Raw genomic sequence first — 5494 nt, 5'->3', positions numbered from 1 at the left:
TGATGTGAGAGATGTGAAACACGACCCCACACACACTTGAGTTGAGAAGCAAGAAATTCAACCACTTCACAAGAATTTCAGCTAAAGTACATAAACATGGATTTGACTGAACTAGTTGAGAAGATTGATGTGTACTTATAGATTATGTAGAAGTCTCTTCTGCTCACCAAGGCTGCATTTATACAGTATATAAAATACAGTAAAAACACTAATAATGTGAAATAGTATTGTAATTCAAAATAGGTGTTTTTAATTTTAATATATTTTAAAGTGTAATTTATTCCTGTGATGAAAAGCTGAATTTTCAGCATCATTACTCCAGTCTTCAGTGTCACTGATTGCCATATTTAACTATAATTATAATAATTCAAATATTTGAATACATATATAAATATATATTTAAAAAATATTGTGAATACATTTAAAAATAAAGATATAGATAGATAGATAGATAGATAGACAGATAGATAGACAAATACAAAAAATAGCAGTATCTACTTATTACATTGCAACTGAAAGTCCAAGTAAAAAAATAAATAACATTTTTGATTATTGAGAAATAAAAAAGAGACTTAAAACTAGCAGTTAATCAGTTGCCTGATCAGTTTAGAGGCCTAAAATGTTTGATCGCAGAAGGTCACCATTGACCAATCAGAATCAAGTATTACACCCATATATGTGTGTGTGTGTGTGTGTGTGTGTGTTTGCGTGTTTGTGTTTAAGGCCAAAATTCAGTCAGTGACACTGACCTTTTGCTCTCTGAAGGAGGAGCTTGTGTGTGTGTGTGTGTGTTTGGAGAAGTTGGTTCTCATGGTCTGACGTCCCTTGAGACACTGTGACAGATGTGCCCTCTCTCCCCCCTCTCTCTCTCTCTCTCTCACACACACACACACACACACACACACACACACACACACACACAGCAATCCTAAACTGTCCGTGTTCATGTGCGCATCCTTCTTATACACGTCCATTTGTTTGCCCTGTGCATGTGTGTTTTCACATGCGTTTGCATGCACCTGCATGCGTGTATGTATACAGTATGTGAGGCTGTGTGAAACGGCACAGATAAACGCAGCGGGTGTGTTCGTGGGCGTGAGCGGCGATGCTAAAGAGCACAGCCTCAGGTGATCTCTTATAACGGGTGCAGGTTTGGGCCTGAGGCGGTCACACTCCAGCTAATGACACACTACGATCACAAAACACCTCCACAGGATGAAGAGATTGCATCTGAGAGCTTCTCACAGAAGAACAATGAAACATGACACGAACCGCTGCTCTGACACCACGTGTTTTCTGCCTGGTTCACTATTAATCACTGTTTGTTGTTTAATTAGGGAATTATCGGTTTATGGAATTGTTCGTAGCTTAAGGAGATCTTTTTTCTGCACCATTTACTTGGAAGATTGGCGATAACAAAAAAAGCACTTTCCTAAACAAAGAGAGTGTTTATTTAACGCAGTTTGATTTGCCTTCATTTGGAAACACTTTTGACTACTTTAAACGTAAAAAATGAAAGACAAATGCGAGTTATGTTTTATGAAGTTTGTTTGTTAAAATATTGTTCCTATGTCCTGTTATAATTCTAATCATAGAGTTTGGTATAAAAAATTTGGATGTGCTAACACACCACTGCTTTTTTAAAATACAGAATTTACTTTTAATATAGAAAAATAAAAAGAAGTAAATTGTTTTCTGAATTAAAATGCCAAATACTGATGATTTGGTAAAGCTCCTCCACAAATAAATAAATAAATAAAGTAGAAAAACACAATAAATAATTAAATAAACAAATAATTTAAATCAAACACATGTACTAAAATATATTTAAATACATACAGTAAATACATAAATATAAATACACACACACACACAGACACACACACATATATATACATATACATTAAATATGTAAGTACATTGCGTGTTTATAAATATATATTAATATATGTATTTAAATTTGACATGAAAATTAATTCAAATTAAATTTGTATATTTGTATAAAAAAGTATATTTTACAAAAACTAAATATAAAAAACAAAAAAGGCACTAAAAAATGTACGTAGGCCTAGTCAAATAAATTAAAAGACACAACCAGTTCTAATGTTCTATTATAACCTATTCTTTTAAATGAAAATAATTTATTTACTTTTTTCCCCCCTTACACTAGGGACCTGAAAATTTCCCCTAACTGAAGAATCACCCGTATATCAGAGAGAGAGAGAGAGAGAGAGAGAGACAGAGAGAGAGAGAGAGTGTATTAGGTTGATAATGTTCCCTCTTAAGTCCAACAATTCATCACTCTTAAAAAAACAAGCACACACACTTTTCCATGAATTTTTCCTCACACACACCTTGCCGTTCACACGCCTCCCAGTCTCGCCCTCTTGCTCAGACCTGTCGATCGAAACTGCCTCTCTCAGTAGTGTGTGTGTGTGTGTGTGTGTACCCCACACTGCTGGCACTCGCTCTTATTCCCACTCTCACATGATCATGAGGTGTACTTCCAAATGGACACACCTATCCGCACTATTAAATGTTCTCTCACACACACACACACACGACCTTAAATAACATATGCATTAAACACTTTAATTTCAAAAGGCACCAAAATCACAAAAATATCTGACAAATTACGTTCTATGTAAATACATTGTACATTATAATTACAATATCAACACATTGCACATTTAATTATTACTGGTATGTGGACAACTTAGTCTAATTGAAAACTAACCAAATGTGCACCGCAATAATAATAATGACTAGAATGAAGGTAATATGCAATACAGGGATCCTAACAAATGTACACTTAAAGGAATAGTTCACCCAAAAATGAAGCTTGGCTGAAAATGTGCTCACCCTCAGGTCATCCCAGATGTAGATGAGTTGGTTTCTTCATCAGATTTGGAGAAATGTAGCATTGCATCACTTGCTCAGTAATGGATGCTCTGCAGTGAATGGGTGCCGTCAGAGTGAGAGTCCAAACAGCTGATAAAAACATCACAATAATTCACACCACTCCAGATCATCAATTAACATCTTGTGAAGCCAAACGCTGTGTGTTTGTAAGAAACAAATGCATCATTAAGGTATTTTAACTTCAAAACTCTGCTTGAGGCCAAAATGTGAGGCCATAATCCATAATAATGCTTCCTCCAGGGAAAGGTTCATCCTCTTTTGTCCTCTTACATCAAAATCCACCCACATATTTGTTTAGAGCTGTTTTGGACTGTTTCCACTTGTAAACGGTGCTTGATCGGTGCAGATTTCTCTCCTGATTCAGATGAGATGACATTTTAATGGGGAAAAAAACATTATTATAGATAGAGGACTCATATTTTAGCTGGAAGAAATGGTTTGAAGTTAAAAACATCTTAATGATGGAATTGTTTCTTACAAACATGCAGCGTTTCACTTCACAGTATGTTAACTGATGAACTGGAGTGGTGTGGATTACTTGTAGATTATTGTGATGTTTTTATCAGCTGTTTGGACTCTCATTCTGACGGCACCCATTCACTGCAGAGGATCCATTGAGTAGCAAGTGATGCTGTAATGCTACATTTCTTCAAATCTGATGAAAAAACAAACTCATCTACATCTTGTATGGTCTCAGAATGAATAAATGCAGGGCTCTACAGTGCGACTATCAAAAAATATTTAGGAGCACCTGTGCGACTAACCCGATCAGCGTATTTGTGTTTGCGCTCAGGGGAGCTTCAAAGATTTCTACTTGCGTGTTTTTGCAGCGTTGAGTAATGTATCGCAGACATATGTTGATTCCTTGAATGCAATGTTAACCAGAATCCACTCACTGCTCAAAATAGCCTACTGAAGTTTTGTTCAATGCTGAGTTATGCAAGCTCACAAATCCTCTCGTTATAACAAACAAAGTGTAGACGGGGTGTAGTGCAGTGTAGAGAGCTTCATTGATTATAATGCAACTTTGTAAGATCACGATGAACTGAAGTGAGTGACAGCTTTTAAAGATTATTAAGGGAGTTTGCAAATGTGATATTAAATGAATACAACAGTTCAATAAACAATAAGTTAATATTAAGTGACGTACATTGTATGACTTTAACAATATTGTCTGATTTTGCTCTATTTCGTCAACGAAAATAGTTTCAAACAAAGTCACAATCGAGCCGCTGCGCATCTCCAAGCAAACAAAGCGGTGTTTCGTTTATGAATGAACGTGGTTTTTAAATGAATCTAGTGAGTCAATGATTCAATTACCCATTCATAAAGACAGTCACTTGCTTCGTTCCTGAATGAATCAGCCGTTCAAACGAATCAATTGAATGAATGATTCCGTGATAAAATCAGTGACTTGCTGACAGTTTTATTTTTATTTTTAAAGTGTCATTTCATTTTACGGAAGTCACAACGGTTCGAGAAAAATCACAGCTACTTTAAGCAGGCGGTGTGAATTTTACTGTGGACTGACTGTTTTGAAACTTATATGGTAGTTACATAGCACCTAGACCTCAGTTATCATGAAAAAAGCCAGGAAATTTCAGTTTTGACAATATGGGACCTTTAAATCATTTCAATCAAACAATAGTTCTAAATTTTATATTTAAAACGTTAATCTCACAACATTGTTATGAATTTTATGAATCCATGCCACCGCTGAGCCTCTGTAAATTTACCTACATGCCACTTTTGTGTTCTTCTGTGCCACCGTTGTAGTGGAAACAAATTTTGATAATATAGATTTCTTTTGATTGGTAACTTATTATTCTTATTCTACCTGTTCTTATTCTATTTTTTTAATTAGAAATTTTGGAAAAGCTTATAAATATAGATTTTTGAATTTGACATAATATGACATACTTTTATTAAAATGAGAAAAAATGCCATTACAAAAAAGCCCCTGTAAATCACTTTAAGGAGTCAAATATTACCTTGTAATGGGAAGGTTAATGTTTGTTATTGATCAGAAGGTGCTCGTGAATTTTTGACAGTGCTCCAGCACAAGTGCTCCTGAAAAGAAGTGTAAGCGTAGAGCCCTGAAATGTTCAGCAAATTAAAATTTTTAGGTGAACTACTCCTTTAAGTAATTCTGTCTTTGAATCAACTGGTGCATCTTTCGTAAAAATAAATGCTACTTGGTTTGATATTTTGCCTAATGCAATGACATTCAGACATATTTAAATAATTTTTGTGGCCGCTGTACAGAATTAAGAAGTCTGTTTGTGATCTTCCTTAATGCAAAACACTGCAAGGCAATAAACAAACATGAAAACGAAACGAGAAATGCATGCCTGCATTACAACAGCAAAAACCTGATTATCCAATAACAAAGTTGACTGCATGACAGCAATCAGTTTTTATTCTGACACCATCGCCCTCTAGTGTCTGACCTACAACAGGACAATCTGTGCGTTTGTTACAGCACTGGATAAATAACGCTCTTCATTAACAACATGAACTTTGACTTCACTGCACAATATTTCACAAAGCTCATTGTATTATATGCAGTGTT

Source organism: Sinocyclocheilus rhinocerous, unplaced genomic scaffold, assembly GCF_001515625.1.
Source record: "Sinocyclocheilus rhinocerous isolate Xijiao unplaced genomic scaffold, SAMN03320098_v1.1 scaffold284, whole genome shotgun sequence".
Taxonomy (NCBI): domain Eukaryota; kingdom Metazoa; phylum Chordata; class Actinopteri; order Cypriniformes; family Cyprinidae; genus Sinocyclocheilus; species Sinocyclocheilus rhinocerous.
Note: the sequence above shows the minus strand (reverse complement) of the source record.